The sequence below is a fragment of the Pongo abelii genome, chromosome 1 (genome assembly GCF_028885655.2).
Source record: "Pongo abelii isolate AG06213 chromosome 1, NHGRI_mPonAbe1-v2.0_pri, whole genome shotgun sequence".
Taxonomy (NCBI): domain Eukaryota; kingdom Metazoa; phylum Chordata; class Mammalia; order Primates; family Hominidae; genus Pongo; species Pongo abelii.
Window position 1 is genome coordinate 87,609,292 of NC_071985.2, and position 19,619 is coordinate 87,628,910.

The window sequence follows — 19,619 nt, forward strand, 5'->3', positions numbered from 1 at the left end:
TATTGTCTCAGCCAGAATAAGCCTTAAAAAGGAAATGAAAGCAGAGGTATGGAGTGGAAAGAACACTGGACTAGCAGTAGAGAGAATCTCAATTTCATTTTCAGCTCTGCTACAGATGTACTGTGGGACTTGAACAGGTCGGTCCCCTTCCTATCATTTTTTACATCTGTGGAGCGAGGGGGTCAGATGAGAGGCCTAAGGCCCTTTTCAGGACTCTTAACTCTGTTGTAGGAAGCCAACGATCGGCAAAATGGTGCTGAACCCCCTACTGGCTTGAACAGTACGAACTCTTGCCTCAAATGGCTGGTCTGAGAGTTTCAGCCACTGGGAACAGTTCTCTTTCCCTTTGGATGGGACTTTTGAACCTAGGCCAGGACTCAGAGGTCCCAAATGAAAACAGCCCCAAGTCATTCCATAACAAAGGGAAAGGCACCCAGAGCCAGTGAGGAGATGAGTCTGGGAAGCTGTATTTCACTGTCACAACTGAAAAATCTTCCATGCATCCAGCCTCCCCCTAGCCACCCCAAATCTCAGGGGGAAGACACCCCTCATCCAAAGTTACCCTTCTCACAAGTAAATCAGCAACTCCCCTGAAAAACAAAAAGTGCTTGGTCTATACTATCTCCAAAACTCAGGACCTTCTAACACCACTACTAAATATCTAAAAACTTAGCTCTCCTGCTCTGCCTTCTTCATCCTGAAACTAACTCTGCAATCGGCCTGTCTTGCCTGCCAACAATTTCAACTCTGCTAACACTGTTTATTGTATCTTGCAGCTGCTATGGATTCATTTATTTTGCTTCAGCCTTCTTTGGTTATTACTGCTCTTTATTCTTCCCTTCATAGCATAAATCCAGACCCCCAAAAACATGGGATCTGATTTCTTGAGTCTGTGGTGCCTCATTCCGTTCCCTTCCTTGTCTGACTTAAAACGCCCTTCTGTTTCCTTTTTAAAACTTTTCCTGAAACACCAAAAGAAGTATATGCGGAGCTTTCATTTTCAAAAAAGAAAAAATAATAAAGAAAAAAGACCCACATAACTTACTTTCATCCAGGGGCGCACAGTTTTGGAAAGAAGAAAACAGAGCTATAATCCACTGCGTTTCCCCAACCCAAAAAGAAGAATTTGTTGTGAAATGCTTCTTTTTCCACTTTGCTGGTGAAGGAGCCCGGTGGTAGGCATACATCCACAGGCTGATGCAAGATGCCTTTGAGAGAAACCTCACATTCTGAGGATTCCTGGGAAAGCGCCAGAGATCCCAGCATCCAATATATTGCACATTTGGTTTCAATTAGGAAGGGGGTTGGGGAGGGAAGAAGGAAAGTCACCAATCAGAGCTGTTTTCTGTTTGGAGACTATTTCTTTTGACCCAAGGGACTATGGGCAAAGCTATAATTTACAGCAAAACCCATTCATAGAAGAAAAAATATGTATAACCATAGGACAGACTTAAAGACACCGCTCCCTTCTGCCTTATTCCCACCCATATCCATCTCCTCTTCCTTCCCCTCCATCTAAGACTTGATCCCCATCCTGTGATCCCCAGCCCCCCAACCCACCGCCTACCCCACACCTCATTTTTCTTACTTAAGCTGAAGCTATAAGCAAAACTTAAAGTTTGGAGTTTCTTCCAATTGAAGCTTCCAGGACAGTTGGGGCACACACGCGGAGCTGACCTTTAGTATTTTGACCATGAAAGCCTAGAGCTGAGCTCTCCCCGGAAAGATTTGATTTAATCCCTTCCCACCACTGCTCCCCCCACCAAAAAAAAAGCTGGAAAGTGTCAGAATCCAGGATTCCTATTTTTTTCCACTCAATTCCCAGTTGGCTGCTGCCTCTGAGGGTCTGTTGCTGTCCTGGATTCATGCTGCTAAATGAAAACACAAGCATTTACAAGGACTTTCTAAATTATTTTGTGAACTTTTTTTCCCCTCCTTTATCTTCTCCCCGCTTCCACAGCCATAGTCAGAGATCATGTGAAAGGGGCGGGTAGGCAACAGGGGAGGAGCCTTCACTCCACTCTCCAAACAATAACTAATAACCCTCTCCATCCATCCAGGCTCCAGCCTTAACCCTTCAGAGCCTGGATCATTCCTGACCAAGCCCACGCTGGGCTGTTCTGGAGGTCCTGATTCTCCGTGAGTATGGAGAATGTAGGGCAAGCAGGGACCCACAGGCAGGAGATCCAAAGAGGGAGGTAGATGGCAAAAGACACGTTAAGAAGACCAAGCTTACCTTTGAGAGCCAGACTTCTTGTAAAGAGACCTCCTTTCTCTGGGCTCTGGAGCTATCACCAGCTCTTCTCTGTTTGTAGTTAATCTGGGATTGCACAGTTTCCAAGATGAGCAAGAAAAGAAGTGGGCAAACAGGAAAGGGAGGATGGAAAGAGATCATGGAGGAACATTCCCATAGTAAGTTAGGGGCAGGAGATGTTTCATAAGGGGAATGGAAAGGCACACACACACACACACACACACACACACACACACACACACACACACACACACACACACACACACACACACACACACACAAAATGAGGGTGGCCATGAAACTGAAAGCCAGTGTTGAGTCAGTGTTAAGTCCCTAAAAGTCTCATAAGTTCAGCACCAGTCTGAGGGTCAGAAAGCAGCCGTTAATATCTGTGCCTCACAGCTGTTACAGAAAAGGACACGGAGAACATGGGAATGGTTCAGAGGGCCGCCATGGAAATGATTAAAGGCAGCAAGCAAGACCTTAGAGAAACAACTAGAACTAGGGTTAGTTTATGAAGAGAAAAGACACTGCAGATACCAACTTATTAAGAAGACTCTTCAAATAACTTACAGCATCTGAAGTCAGGTCTGAGGATGACTCAGGCCGAACATGCAGCTCAACTCAATAAATATGTGTTGGGCTCTTATCAGGCACTTTACTGGGTGCTTGCCAGAGACAACTAGAAATCCTCCTCAAATGTCTACGCCTTTAGTAGTTCACCTCTTTGGCATTACTATAAAGAATGTACCAAAAATACAATCTGTGATTTCACAGATTTGGTGATAGTATAGGTCAAATGTGGAAAACAGTAACAACTTCATAAAACCAGACTAAGCCTGATAAAGGACAGGGCCTGTAGATATAGGTATGCGTTTTCCTTTTTCATTTTAAGATGGTTCTACTCCATAGGTGAGATTGTTTTTCCCTGTGTATGTATAATTAGGACTCAAGTTGTAGTCTTAATTGAGCCAGGACTGAGCCAGTGATGTAGGCTGCAAAACCCAGACACACCTGGGTTTGTCTGAGGCGGACTAGGCAGTCAAAAGTCTATTTGTATATAGACCAGGACACTTCTGGGGAGGAACTCACTGAACACAGACAGGACCAAGGGATAAAAGTCCCAAGAACAACTGAGCTATGTCAACAGTAACGAGTAGCTCAAAGGAAAATAGCATGTCTATCAATCACTCAAAACACAATCTCCATCACTCAGGCTATTCTCAGCCAAAGCTGGGGTCTAATCTTGAACTCTAGGAAGAAGGTTCTACAAAGAAAAGAGCAAGGAAAAGCTGAAAGTGATATTTTACTAAAACACTTAAGGGATATTTAAAGCATGAGGAGGATTCATTAGATTGAAGCCTCAGTTTTCGGAGACAACTCTGGTTGAGTGACAACCAGTGTTCAGCCTTGACACCAGCCACTGCTGTAGGAAGCCAGAGCTGGAAAGTAAGAAAATGGCAAATGCTAACTTCAAAGCTGACAGGACTAACCCATGGAACACACAGAAGAAATGTCCTGGGAACTCTCAGAGCTATTTGGTAGAGTTTTGAGTAAGACTGGAATTCCTAATATTGTGGGAACAGATGTGGAGAAATATCATTTTATTACTCTTCTGTGAACAGATTTTACCCCCTGGTTGGTCTGGCTTGGGAAATGTGAGTCATTGCATTCAGAATTATTTATGTTCCATAGGAAGTAATGTATTTTCGTTATGAGGACTGTTTTACACTGAAAACAAATGACTGAAAAACGATATAGAATTCCATTACTGGGATTTTACTAAAAATAGGACAGATCTATCCGGAATGGTCAAGATGCAGTGTTAATTAGAAGTAAGATGTGCAAGATGACTTTTCAAGACCTTTTCTAGTCTACAAACCAAGGTTCAAGTAAATACAAAAGTTGAGCATTGAAATAACTATAATATTTCTGTCTCTAAATAGCTATGAGCTGGATGCTTTTGTGATGCTTCAGGACATAAAATGAAGGATGAAAGTAAAATGAATTAACCTAACTTAGTTTGAGAAACACACACATACCTTAAAAGGATACATGGATATTCACACAAACCAAACCCATGTGGTACATTTAACTTCACAAGGAATTTAAGCCACAAATTAGCCACCACCAGTAACTTAGTCAACAGGTTTTTCTTCTCTCCTGTCCTGTCCTGTCTTCTCTTCTCCTTTCCTCCCCTCTTCTCTTCTTTCCTCTCCTCTTTTCTTCTCCTCTCCTCATTCTCTTATTTCTTCTCTCTCTCATTCATTTCTTGTCTCTCTCTCCTCTGCTTACCACTGCTCATTTTGCTTTAGCCCATTCTCTTTCAGCAAACCAGCCTTTTCTGCTTATTTTCCATAATATTATAGCTGGTTATAATAGGCACCTGTAACAGTGCCTTAGTTCTCAAATTTATCTCTCCTTGCTTCAAGCGATCATGACAGAATGATAGATATTATGGGAGTCCAGTTCTAGAATGCTGGGATGGAGAATTTTATTGGTCAAATGTGTTTCTTATGTGCATCCTCTATCTCTAAACTGTAGAGGGCAATGGATCATATAATATGAATATGGCTCCAAGAGCTCATACGCATACATGAATCAATTCTCAGAAAAGGGATGTCATACATTAGAAGACACCCCAAAATTGTCTGTTACACCAATAATTAGCCAAGCATGACAATCCCTGGATTTTAAAGAAATTATGCCTTACTAACACAAAAGCAGAGAATATTGTGTACTTTGGAGTTATATTCTGCACACATTTAACTTAAGCACCAATTTTAGAATCTAATTCTTTTTTCTTTTTCTTTTATTTTATTTTATTTTTATTTATTTATTTATTTATTTTTGAGACAGAGTTTCGCTCTTGTCGCCCAGGCTGGAGTGCAATGGCATGTTCTTGGCTCACAGCAACCTCTGCCTCCCAGGTTCAAGCGATTCTCCTGCCTCAGCTTCCTGAGTGGCTGGGATTACAGGTGCAAACCACCATGCCCAGCAAATTTTTGTATTTTTAGTAGAGACGGGGTTTCACCATGCTGGCCAGGCTGGTCTCAAACCGCTGACCTCAAGTGATCCACCCGCCTCAGCCTCCCACAGTGCTAGGATTACAGGCATAAGCCATCGCGCCCGGCCTCCAATTTTAGACCCTAACTCTTAAGACTCCCTGTTACTGGTTGTTCTATCCATAATAGACAAATCCACTGACATATATTAAGGCATAAAGGCTTAATAGTCTTTAAAAATCAGTATGGAGGAACTCTTGCAGACAATAAAACACTTTAGTTTTCTAAAAAGCAAAATAGTCTGAATGTTCAGACAGCTGCATGTAGACTTGCTTTTAGTGTCTTCCTGAATTTACCCCATGATTCCTGAATTTTAGTGTCCTTAAGAATTATCCTATGAAGTCATATCCACAGAAGTATGTATACTATCTTATAAGTGATTTAAAGGTCTTTCAAAGATAATTTTAACTCTAAGAGATTGTTCACTTTATCTTCTGGGTCCTAACTGTGCACACTACTAGGTGCTGTTCTCCTGTTGGAGACTTTCATGGAAAATGATCCAATTACAAACCCCTAGGGGGCAGAGTCACCTTGAACAAGTCATTCACTTTTCTAATTGTAAAATGGGGGACAATATGAAATGAAAATTCACAGGGTCGTGAAGATCAAATAAGATCCAGAAAGAATAATTTATTGAGTACAATTAGCAGGAGGGGAGATTCTGGATATATAAAGCAGAACTTTTGACATATAAAACTTCTGACACTGTATACCAGACACTGTTATAAGAATTCTACATTTATTATTTCATTTAACACTCAGAAGAATTTTATGGGATGGGTACTATTATTTTCCCAATGGCCATGTGAGGAAACCAATGCACAGAGAAGTTAACTTGCCCAAGATCATACCTACCAGAGCTAGAATATGTGTGTGTATGTGTGACAACAAAATGTGTGTCTGTGTGACAATAATATGCTGTATGTTTGTGTAGTGAATAGGAAAAATTTCAGAGCAGTTAGGAAATAGTTAATTCTTAGTTTTTCAGAGTTTGAAGTCTTGTTATCCATATGGAAAATCATCTATGTCCTTTTTTTCCCATCCTTTGCTCTCCTGAAGCCCATCAGTGACTATGTTCCTACCCCTTAGCACGTCCACCAGAGAAAGAGATGAGAAATCAAAAAAGGAAAATTCAAATCAGTCCATCTGGTGACTCTCCCATGGATGAACTGAAAAGTTAAGAGAAAGTTAAGGTTAATGGCCAAAATAAGATTCTTATTTGTCTGTTTCTGACAATGCCACATACAATATGTCACAGTTCAAGGAGTGCTTTCACAGACATGACTTCATCTGATCCTCAGACAGCCCCAATATGTACTCAGTGCAGATATTAATATCCTCACTTCACAGAAAGGAAAATGAAGCTCAGGGACTTGGTAACTTAGTTGAGGTTTTTTGCTGTTAAGTAACAGAATCTGAGTTTGAATCCAGTTCTTGTGATTCTCAATGCTCCTCCTGCCCATTTGGCATCAATGACAAACCTCAGAGCCTCTAGACTCTTAATTTACACTCAATTCTGGAGCACGAGGTTATCTGGTCCCCTGCCTGCTTTGCTGTTCTTTCATTTTCTTTTTCATTGTAGAGAAAGAATAGCAATTCCTTGCCTCGGCAGAAATTCTAAGATGAGAGGTGAAGAAACAGAGAATTGTAACCCAGGTTTAGCTTCCTTGAAGAGAGTGAGGCTACAAAAAGTTTTTTAAATGACTTATTTTATATAATGATCAAGGATATAAACCCTTCTCCAGGCTACAGTCTGGCACCTTAAACCATCCCTGTCAGATAAGATAGCAACCTTCTTTTAAGCATCTCCAGAAAACAGGATCTCTCAACAGTCCTCAGTGTTTATCAACACTCAGTGTCAAAAGTTCTGCTTTATGTATCCTGAATCTCCTCACTGCCATTTGAACCCTATCCTTGTCTGTACTCTGTGGAAACAACCCTCAGCTAGCTGAACCATCTCCCAGCTCCTCATGCACCCCTGTGTCTAAGCAGAGTGAACTTGGAGCAGCAGTGTTGCTTTTCCATGCTCAGGCCCAGTTTTCAGGAATCATCTTATACTTAATAATAACCCTCCTTATGAAACTTAAAGACTCTCAGCTGCCTCGCTTCCAGGCTGGAGTTTTTCCAGCATCCATGAGAGAATCAACATAGTCCCCACTGACTGTACTGATCCAAGAAGTTTGGAGGATAAAGGACTTTTAGTTATTGAGCTTTATTTTTAGTGATTCATTCCTCTTTTCCCATCGATCTCTGGAGGACACTGGAAGTCTGGGAGGTTAATATCTGTGAGTACTTATTGGGAGGGAGTATCTAAATAATTCTTAAAAATTATTTTACCCACTAAAATATCTCTCTTTAGGGACTCTGTTTGCATAAAGTCCTATCATCCCACCCTTAATGCATAACTCTATCCCAGTGTTCTGAGTTACACCATAAACACACTATGTTGTGTGTTCTAACACACAACATATTTCAAAGCAGAAAGGAATTTATAGCACCAATGTTATTTTTCCATGTACAATTCCAGTTTGCAATGTCCAGCAGCACTCAAATTGCCCTTCGAGATAAAGATCAGATTCTGATTCTCTGTAATCCTTGCCTGTTTCTGGGAAGGCTCAGATGTTTATCTTATGGATGGAATCTGTGTTCTTCAAGGTCCTCCATGTCCCAGAGAAGAACACAGGTGCATAAACTCTTTTCATTTTAAACATTTAAGAGATTAGAGGTGAACAAAACAAATAGAAAAAATAAATAGGCAAAGCACCCCAAAACCAAGCAGGGGTCAGGGGAGTGGTTTGAGGGGGATGGAATCTAGAGAAGATCACCCTATGGGATGTCAGTAATCTCTGAAAACATAGATCAAGCCCTGAAATCTTTCATTCTTTGCTTAGCCCATGGGGAGCCCCAGTTTCTTCAATAGAATGAAGATTAGAGGTAGAATTTTTTCTTTTTCATGAGAAATCTGGAATACACTTGAGAGACCTGGCAGAAGTGAATGGAGAGATGGGTCCTGAGTCTGCATCTCTCCCACTTCCTGCAACCGAGACCCCTGGATCCTCATCTGCAGACTCAGTCTCATCCCTCCCCATCTCCTTAGAATCAATCTAAGCCTGAGATAGGGGGATCTGTTCAGTAGCAGCTAGTCCATTTGGGATTAAAGACCTGCATCTCATCTGGGCCCCAATTCCAACTTTCATTGGAATTACTGAGGCCCAGGAGAGTAGGTGTTTGTAGATCTTCTCAGTCTACAGTGACTTTGGTACTGCTCCCTCCCCTATAGACCTGGCCAGCAGGGAAAAAAGAATGAAGTCAATGTGCAGAAAAAAGCAAAGGCAAGTTAGACTCCTGGCAGTTTTCGAGTTCTCAGTTGCAAGCTCTTCCCAAGGTCAAGATGCTCTTCCTGCTCTTGGATTCCATATGACACTAGTGTCCATATACTGTGTTCCCATTTGCTGCTTAAACTACATCAAACAGGCTTCTGTGATTTGAAGTCATACCCTTTTCAGGTCTCTGTACAGGTGCCTTTTCTAGTAAATTAACTAACACTGCTACCAGAATAGAAGATGGGTATTGTTGTTTCAATTATGACAGACAAGGAAACCACTCAGAGACTCATGTTGGCATTCCCAGCAACTCTTTGATGTAGGAGTAGAGCCCAGAGCATGGAATCCACAGGGAGGTATTACTCAGAAATCTAGGCAAGTAAGTACTTGGTCAACAGGTAGACAAAGAGTCAAGATCCGGTCAGGAAAGTAGACACCATATTAGGTATTTCAAGAGCATGGATTTAATAAGGAATTGATTGATCACACAGGTGTTGGAGAACTGACTGAGCAGAAATTTAATAACTGCAGAAAGCAGAAAGCAATTACCATCCCAAGGCTGGGGGATGAAAAGGGGAGGGTTGGGGCTATCAGAACTTAGGCACTAGAAGAAGTGGGCACCATGAAGCTAGGGCTCTGACCTTTGAGATGGTTCATAACGTTGAACGGTGCTGGTACCATTGAGGAAGCAAGTTGAGGCTGCTTCTGGGAATGTGGAAAGAAGCTGGAAGCCATAATAAACTGCCACAGTGATATGAAATGCCACTGCTGGGGCAAAGTGCCACTTCTGGAGCAATGATATTGATATCAAGAAATAGAAAATTACTTTCTTCTCTCCTTCTCCTGACTTTCAGTATTCATCTTCCGCGTCCTCTTGACAGAACCTAAGAGGAAGCCTATTGGCAAAGGAATCTCTGACTGCAGTTTGCAGAGCCTCAGATCTGACATCACAGAGCAGAGCATAGAATATTTAGAGCTGACAATAGGCAAATTCCCACCACTCTTGCTATCCACTCATTAAATACATTCTCTCCACCCATTACTGACTTCTGGCCCAGATTGCCACCTATATGTGTCCTCTCTCCTTAGATTCCAGACTTTGCAATGCCAACTAAATCTTCTTTCAGTTGCCGTACCTGGTACAGTATACCAGGCACCACTTCCTCTTTACAGGGTATTTCTAAACTATAGCCCTATTCAGGCAGCTCCAACCTGCTCCTACTAATCAGATCATGCCAAAATACCTCCTCAGATCGGACAACCAACCCCAGGGCCTTTGCACTTGCTATCCCCTCTGCATAGGCTACTCTTCCCCATGTAGCCACCTACATTGTTCCCTTCCTTCCTAAAGGACCTTACCAGTGAAATCTGGTGTCCCTTTCTAATATTTTATCTCCATTACCATTTTCTGTCCCCCTTTCTCATCTTTTGTTTCATGTTAGAGCTTATTAACACACTGCAGGCCAGGCATGGTGGCTCACACCAATAATCCCAACACTTTGGAAGGCTGAGGTGGGAGGACGCCTTGAGGCCAGGAGTTTGAGACCAGCCTGGGCAACACAGACTTTGTCTCTACCAAAAAAAGAAAAAAAAAAAAGGCCACATGGTGGAACATGCTTATAGTCCTAGCTATTCAGGAGGTGAAGGCAGGAGGGTTGCTTTAGCCCAGAAGTTTGAGGCTGCAATGAGCTATGATCACAGCACTGCACTCCAGCCTAGGCAACAGAGCAAGATCCTGTCTCAAAGAAAAAAAAAAAAAACTATATAGTTTATTTATTTATACCCCCTAGAATGTAAGCACTATTATATTGTTTACTAGCATATCTCCAAGTGTCTATAACTGTTCTTAGCATATAGTGGGGATTTATAAAATATTTGTTAAATGTGGAATGAATGAATGAATACCTGAGATAAAACCTACCTGAGAAAGCTGGAAATGTAGCGTCCTAAACAAAGAAGACAGAAGGCGACTAGAGAGAATATCCCTTGCCTGCCCTGGAAGTCACCTTTAGGAGTCGACTGGGGAAATATGAACACAAAAGCTCCTTGAGTTCTCAGGGCCATTGTGGGAGGAAGAATAAAAAGAACCAAGTGGGGAAATGCAGTGGACCATGGGTGCCCAGCTCTTTCAGCAGTTCTTACTCCAATAAGCTGAAGGAACTGTAGCTAATGCAGCAGGAGATGTCTAAATCTTATAGTAGAGAAAGATAAATTGCTAAAGGATGAAGTGGAGGCATGTAGGTGGCAGGATGGAAACAGTGGGACATCAGGATGTAGAGGGGATGGGGACTTTGGGTCTTGACAGGCAACACGGCATCCATCCTTCAAAAAAATCCCAGCCCAGACTAAGGGCAGGGTAGCAATGAGCTTTGATCCTTGTCCTCCAAAAAAATTATTCCTCCATGGGTAGAGAGAATATGATTTTTACATTGAGGAATGGAGAGCTCCAGACATCATTCACCCTGATCCACCTCTGCCACTGGAGGGTGAGACATGAAGGCTGGAGGAGAAACATGGTGCTCATGTGGCCTAAAATTCCAGCAGTGATCAGGGAGGGCCAACCTTATGCCAGTAACTGAGACTCCCAGGGATGGAAGAACCCAAACTAAGGGCCAGTCTGGTCCTAATACTTTCCTGAGAGGTCTCAGGGTATCCTGTGTCTCTGGATCCTGCTTGTCTTTCCCTTCTCTGCCTCCCAAAACTCCACCCAGCTCTTCTACCTGCCAATGCATCCTGATCAGGGAGGAATAAAAGCTGGTGGCTGTGTTACACTGGGAAGTCTCCTTACTTCACCATCAGTAAGAAGAACTCACGAATTAGGGAAGTGAACAGTATGACAGTAGGATAAGAAGTCAGAATTATAGGCTTGGAGCAGTGACTCACGCCTGTAATCCCAGCATTTGGGAGGCCAAGGTGGGTGGATCACCTGAGGTTAGGAGTTCGAGACCAGCCTGGCCAACATGGTGAAACCCCGTCTCTACTAAAAATACAAAAATTAGCTGGATGTGGTGGCGGGCACCTATAATCCCAGCTACTTGGTAGGCTGACGCAGGAGAATCACTTGAACCCGGGAGGCGGAGGTTGCAGTGAGCCGAAATCATGCCACTGCACTCCAGCCTGGGTGACAGAGCTAGACTGTCTCAAAAAAAAAAAAAAAAAAGGAAAAAGTCAGAATTACAGGACTTTAATCCATGTTCTGCCACTTATTGACCATGAGAATCTGGGCAAGATTTCTTCAACCTTCTCACAACCAACAAAATAAGTTTTCTTTCTAGAATCCCACACAACGTAACTAAAAATGAAGCCCTTCCATCCATGACCTAAATTTTCTGTATTTCAGTTTTCTCATCTGTAAAATAGGGATATTAATAGTATTTAACCTGTGGAAATGTTGAAAGGTATAAATGAGTTAATATACTTGGAGAGTTTAGGATAGTGCTGAAGATAGTAAATCTTTCATTAATATAAGCCTTATTACAATTATAATTAGAATTATTTTTCTTAAATGTATGCTTAGCTAACCTAACTAACTAACCTAACTTTAATGGTCTTCTGCTTACTCCAGACTCCCATCTACAATTTCCTTCAACCCTACCCAGATCTACTTTCATCAGAGTATCTTGATACCCTCTCAATCGTTACCTGCTCTCACCCAGAAACTACTAATGGTTACGCTCCTAAATGATTACAGCAGGCCTCAAGTGCCTCTGCCAGAAATTTTCCCAGAGAAAGAAAAGAAAGACCCTCTGTGCAGTTGCAGAGGATGATAATTCCCCAGAACCCGTCAGTCACTCCAGTAAAGCCCCTGAAGAGTCACAACTGCAGTACACTGTCAGTTGCAGGACGCCTAGCTGGCATGGCCCTTTCACCCCTTCTTCCTCCTCTCCATGTTGAATATTTAAATAAATATCTCTTCCACCAGCCTCAAAACTTCTTGAAAGTTGGAATTATGTCTTCACTTTGTATCCCCAGAATCTACAGCCCATAGTAGTAGTTTCAACCCATGCAGAATAACTATAATACATGGTAAAAAATAAAAATAAAAAAAACAAAAAATTTGATGCCTGCCATCAATGAGATTTAAATCAAGTGTTATGGGATTTTAGAGGAAGAAGAGAAGACTTCTTGTTGGATGGATCACAAAGTGAGATCCATCCATTCATTGAGAAAATCACATTTTGCCAGGTCTTGAAGAACAAATACAATTTGGAATTCCAGGTAAAGAGAACCAAGTCAGCAAAGATGTCAAGGCCAGAAAGTGCAGACCATGTTGTAGAAACAAAACAAATGGAGACAAGGTCCCAAACACTGGTACCTGTGTGCAACTGAAGTAAAGAAGAGAGGAAGGCATTTCGTGTTGATAAATAGAGCAAAAAGGAGAATCCAGTATCTACTTGTAGTCAGAGACTATAACAAAAGGATGTGGAAGAGAGAGATGCTGAATTAGGTGCCACAATCCTTGATAATGAGAAAGAGCAGCCAGTTTGTAAGGTGTTGAGAAATTAGCATGTGAAGGAATGGAGAAACAGTGAGTGAGAAATAATAGTTTATACAATTTTACAGTGAAAGGCAAAGAATAAAAAGCAGCTTGGAACTACCTTAAGATGGAACATAGGATTCTTACACAGAAGTATAAGGTATAGTGCAATGATTAAGAACACGATTCTGGTACTGGCTACTTGAGTTTTAATCGTAGTTCAGCTACTTGCTATCAGGGTGATCTTGAGCAAGTTATTTAACCTCTCTGTGCCTCTTTTCCCTGATACATATCCTGGGTGATTATTGTGAGGATTACGTGAGTTTATAAATATAAAGCTGTTACCATAGTATCTGCCTCATACTAATCACTCAATAAATGTTAACTAGCTAGAATATAGAAGACAGAATATGTATACATACACATATATGTGTGTATACATACATATATATTAAACATAAATATACATGTGGAAATATATAGAAAGATGATGACCATCAGGAAATCAGGAAAAGTCAAAAGCACTAGATAAATTAAGGCTTCTATTGAATAACCAGAAATATTTCTGCTTTGAGCCACACAAAAATAGAAAATAAGAGCCTAAAGAAGTCTTGAAGCTCATTGAGCCCAATGCCTTCCCCCTTCCAACACACACACACTCTCTGCTCCATTCTATAGAGAAAGAAACAGGCTCAAAAATAAATGACTGGCCTCAACTTACTCTAGTTAATAACTAGGTTGGATGAAAACCCAGGTACCTTATTTCTCAATCCATTGCAGAGCAACCATTTCATAGAAAATGTTGTAAAGAGAACCCAACAAGTTGCTCGACATCTGAAGTGATTTATCAAAGGGTTAATAGAATAAAAGGGAGACCCATCCAAGGTAAGGGATAAAGACTGTCCAGGAGCAACTGCATTGAACTGGGCTCCTATCTCAAAATCCCAAATTTCCAGCATTTTTATTTCTACTTTGGAATTAGTTTAAAAGACAGTGTCTCTAGAAAGAACCCACGAAGTATTCAATTCTGAAACACAATATTATATAATCATGAGCATATCCAAAATGTACATTTGGCAATAATGAAGAACTCTGAGCTTCAAAAAAAAATTGGGAGAAGTAGAAAAGGGAACCATTTCTTCTGTGGAATGATAAAAATAAAAGTCAAATTTTGGTTAAACTTCTAATTTTCCACTTTCATATGTTATCAAATGATATAATTTTGGTGCATCCGATTTTATACTAAAAATCCTCCATTGTGTATGGAAAGCTAAATGAGAATGTATTATTCTCAGATATATTAAACAAAACTTGGTTACCCAATAGGTCAGATTATGTTTCTGATTAAACAATTTGCTGGTTAAATATAGGACTTAAACCAGTAACAGATCACCAGTGGTTTGCTATTGTTCGGTTCTTCCCAAAGGAGTAATTATTTGAGAAACCAGGGATGGAGGAAAGAAAGGAAGCTGGTTTTTGGAATAAAATAAAAGGACTTAATTTGCAGTTTTCATGAAAAAAAGAGGAATCAGATGAAAATAAAATTGGTATTCTGGGTTTGGGGACCTAAACAGATCCAATATAAAAAAAGAAAGAAATGGATTATAGAAATGTGAAACTATCATCACAATTTTAGTTGCACATTTGAAAAACATAAGGAAAAATGTCGAAAATAGAACTTTTATTTGGTCTGCCAACTGAAAATTGATATTTTTATTATGCTTTCAGTCAAGGGCTGATTTGTAAATACTAGGTAGAGTTTTTCTTCATAAGTTAAACAGCTTTTTTCTGTAGAGAATATTCTGAAGATCATGGGGAATAAGAAAAGACAGAATATGTTAGGAGATTTTTAAAAGACAGCAAAGACTGGGACCTCTGGGCCTCATTTCTTGTATTCCTACAAGGGTACAGTAAAGTGCTGGGTCCAACTTCATCACTTATTAAATCCTTTTTGGTTCATTCACCTAAATCAAGTAGGATAAACAAAGGTTAAAAGAATCACAGTTCTCAGATAACCATTGGTTATGATTATTTAATCTGAACCATAAAATTTGATGCTTGGTTTTGTCCACCAATAAAAATAAAACCCTATAATGATAATTCCTGTGTGTGATCAAAAAAAATTGTCAAGAGAGAAAAATATTTGTATCTTCTAAATGGCATCCTTTAATAAAAGGGCATATGGGTGTATGACCATCCACTAACTTTTGTTTTTTTTCAAAATACATCATGAGATGTGTTCTTTTTTAAGCTAACACCCCATGTTTGCAAACCTTGAACCATAACTATAAAATAATTTGCCTGTGTAAGATGTGTTGTAGCTAGTATCTCACAGGAATAAAATAAATATGAAAATACAGTTTTTAAAAATTAGTCATTTCAAGATATCATATTTACATGCATTTTTACCTCCTTCCACCTGAGATTGCATTTAAATGTCACCAAAAGGAGAAGCACCTTCAGGATGCTGGAGTAAGCACCTCTGAAAATCTATTCTTCCACAAAACAAAAAAAACACTGAAGAAATTATCAAAATAAACTTATTTAGAACTCTGAATGTTAACTAAAGGCTTGCAACAATCTGAGGAGAATTTATTAAAGAAAAACAGCTGAAACTAGGTAAAAACAATGAGCTTTATGAAGTTTTAACTTGGTCTATTCTCATCCCCTTCTGCCCAGCTCTACAGCAGCCTCAAAAACATGATAGCTTGGGGCAAAAAAAAAAAAAAAACAGTCACTTAACAGCCATGAGAGGTGGAAGAAGGTTCGGAGCTCCCCTAAAATACTATCCCCAGAAAATTATTACTATTTTACCTGTCTCCCCTCAGAGCTTGTCTCTATTTAACCTGATTCAGATCTCACTTAGTAAAAAGCCTTATCCCCAAGATGTTTGTCAAAAACAGTCAGTGGCAATGGTTTAAAAATGCAGTGGCCTAGGGCAGCAATACCAGTTGGGGCAAGCAAGAAGTTGGCCAAAAAACTTAAAAGAAAAAGCTGGATATTTATACAGCCATAGAAGACTTTGAAAAAGTCCTACATATTCTTGGTAATCTAGAAGGCCATAAACACGTACAGGTCCATGAGTCTGTCCAGAAAAGACCTGAAAAGGACCTATGCTCTCACCTCTGTCTGACCTTTAGGCTCTGTGCAAGCAGAAAGTGAAGACTAAAAAATAGTTGTAAATTTCTGGCCAATGCATTGAAGGTGCACCCCAAAACACACAGAGAACCCCTCAGCAAAGAGTGGAGAATTTTTGGTTCAAAATATTTAAGAAAATCTGTCCAGTCATTAGCTGACCACTAAGTTACCACAGCACAAATTTCAGTGGCTGCACATGCAAAGAGTTCAGACTGCAAAATTGATCAAGAAAAGTCACTAAATACACAAACAGCAACAACAACAAGCTCTGAGGAGAGGGAAAACCTGATTTTCAGGACTGCCATAATGTATCATTCAAATTGTCCAGTTTAAAAAAAAGAAAAGAAAAGAAACATGCTTACAAGAAGGAAAGTATGGCTCCCACAAGAGAAACAAACTGGTAAAAAAAAACTGTCCTTGGGAAAACTCAGATATCGAACTTACTGGTCAAAGACCTTAAATAAGCTATTATAAATGGTGGCCTGTGGGATACCATCAAGCATACCAACATATGTATAATAGGAGTCCTGGAAGAAGAGAGAAAATAGGGCAGGAAGAATACATAAGAAAATAATGTCCAAGAAAATTTCATATTTAATTAAAAATATTATTCTTCACATCCAAGAAGCTCAATGAACTCCAAGTAGAATAAATTTAAAAGATCTAAACCTAGACTCATTATAGTCAAATTATTAAATGCCCAAAACTAAAAGATAATCTTGAAAGCATCATGAGAAAAGTGATCCCAGCTGCTCAGAAGGCTAAGGCAGGAGAATTGCTTGAACCAGGGAGGTGGAGGTTGTAGAGAGCCAAAATTGCCCCATTCCACTCCAGCTTGGGCAACAAGAGCGAAACTCCTAGAAAAAAAAAAAAAAAAAAAAAAAAAACAAATAAAACCATGCATGATAAAATGATAAAAGAGATCCTCAATAACATTAAATACTGACTCCTCATCAGATACCATGGAGGTCAGAAGGTAGTGGTATAACATATTCAAGGTGCCGAAAGAAAAAGAATGTCAATCGAGAATTCCACGTCAGCAAAACTATCCTTCACAATGAAGAAATTAAGATATTACCAGAGTTCTTAAAACTGAAATAATTAATTGCTAATCCCAGCTACTCAGGAGGCTGAGGCAGGAGAATCGCTTGAACCTGGGAGGCGGAGGTTGCAGTGAGCCAAGATTGCACTCTAGCCTGGGTGACACAGCGAGACTCCATCTTTAAAAAAAAAAAAAAAAAAGGTACTGGGTTAGTAAGGACAGCAAATGGTTGAGATGAAACAAGACTGGCAATAAATTGATCATTATAGAGGTTGGGTGAGTGATACATAATGTATGTAGGTTTATTACACTATTTTATCTTCTTTTGTATGTGCTTTAAATTTTCCATAATAAAAACATTTACATTAATTAGTTAATATCAGAAGAATCTATCAGAAAAAGAAGGGGGGCTATCAGAGTACATACTCTCTGTTAGGAATATCATTGTGAAATTTCATGTCTCCCAAGATACAGAAAAGATTCTTAAGCCTTCCAGAGAACGAAAAAATAGTTTACCTACAAATAGGAATCAGACTAGCATCAGGCTTTTCATGAACAATAATGGATGCTTGAAGCCAATGAAGCAAGACCATTAAACTCCTAAAGAAAAATTCTCCTAAACTTAAAAGTATCTACCCTGTCAAAATATCTATCAAATATGGAATAAAGTTTCCAAGAACTCAGGAAATTTGGTTCTCATTCTCCTTTTGTGGGACATTGTTTGAGGATGATTGAAGCAAATGAAGAATAAACAAAAAAGAGGCAAATGTGATTTCAAGAAGAAAAAATGTATTAAAGTCCAAGCAATAAGTAGAACTGGCAGGGAAATGACAGAAAAGATATGTTTCTTCTGCCAACAAGAAAGACATAAACAAAAGTAACTGTGTAAAGTACAAAAAATGTTCATCTTCACAACTAAACAAAAATACATGTTTAAATTCTTATTTAAATTTTTTGTCTATCAAATTATTACCCAAGTGTTTATAATATCTGGTGAGGTTAAGATTTAGTGAAATAAAAAATTGTGTATTGTTGGTGCGGTAGGAAGAATAATGGCCCCCAGAGTTATCCATGCCCTAATCCCCAGAACCTGAGAATATGTTACCTTGCATGGCAACAGGGACTCTGCCGATGGGATTAAGCGTAAGGACCCTAAGATGGGAAGATTATCGTTGGTTAGCTGAGTGGTCCTGTCTAATCCCATGAGCCCTTAAAAACGTAGAACCTTTCCCGCTGGGTCAGAGAGATACAACAACCAAAAGCAACAGAATGAGTCTGAAAATGGCAGCATGAGAAGGATTCAATACCCTATTACTGGTTCTGAGATGTAGGCGCCATCTGCAAGGACCAGAGAGCGGCGTGGGGGAGCTACGGAGAGCCCCAACTAACAGCCAACAAGGAAACAGGAGGCTCAGTCCCACAACCCCATGGAACTCCATGCTGCCATCTGAATGATGCCATCTGAATGAGCAAAAAAAAAAAAATGGATTCTTCCTTCCCTAGAGCCTATGGGAAGAAACTCAGCCCTGACAACAACCTGATTTTAGCTTGATGGGACTTGTACCAGACTTCTGACCTGCAGAAATATAAGATAATAATAAGTTTGTGTAGTTTAAACCACTAAGTTTGTGGTAATTTGTTATGGCAGCAATAAAAAAAACTAAGACAATTGGCAAAAGTATAAGTTAGTAAAATTCCCTAGCAATGCAAAAAAAAAAGTAATCAGAGCTTTAAGAATATTTATATCCTTTGACCAAATAATTCTATGTCTGGGAATCCATACTCAGGAAATACTCATTAATATGGAAAGCCTCTTATTAAAAAATATTTGTCACAGCACTATTTATATTATCAAAAAGCTGGAAGAAAAAAATATTAATGTTCAACACTAAGTAAAAAGTTAACAAATCCACCTGAATAAACATGATTTGGCAAATAAAAAGTAGACTTATAAATATTAATTACACAATATGAGGAAATGTTTTTGCTATAGTGTTAACTATTTAACCACTGTTTTTTTTTTTTTTTTTTTTTTTTGGGAGACGGAGTTTCGCTCTTGTTGCCCAGGCTGGAGTGCAATGGCGCGATCTCAGCTCACCGCAACCTCCGCCTCCCGGGTTCAAGCGATTCTCCTGCCTCAGCCTCCCAAGTAGCTGGGATTACAGGCATGCGCCACCACTCCGGCTAATTTTGTATTTTTAGTAGAGACGAGGTTTATCCATGTTGGTCAGGCTGGTCTTGAACTGCCAACCTCAGGTGATCCGCCCGCCTCTGCCTCCCAAAGTGCTGGGATTACAGGCGTGAGCCACCGCGCCCGGCT

At 40.0% G+C, this 19,619-nt stretch overlaps 1 protein-coding gene across 3 annotated transcripts in view; it reads right to left on the minus strand.

The window, feature by feature from the left end:
• DDR2 (discoidin domain receptor tyrosine kinase 2) overlaps window positions 1–1,365 on the minus strand; it is a 151,896-nt gene extending 150,531 nt beyond the window's left edge. Inside the window, exon 1 of one of the 3 annotated variants that reach the window (XM_024247964.3) lies at window positions 1,046–1,365. The gene's annotated coding sequence lies outside the window, so the exon portion shown is untranslated. The remainder of the gene's footprint in view (window positions 1–1,045) is intronic. The other 2 variants (XM_024247957.3, XM_063726809.1) reach the window with 2 other exon arrangements.
• Window positions 1,366–19,619: the final 18,254 nt, after the last annotated feature.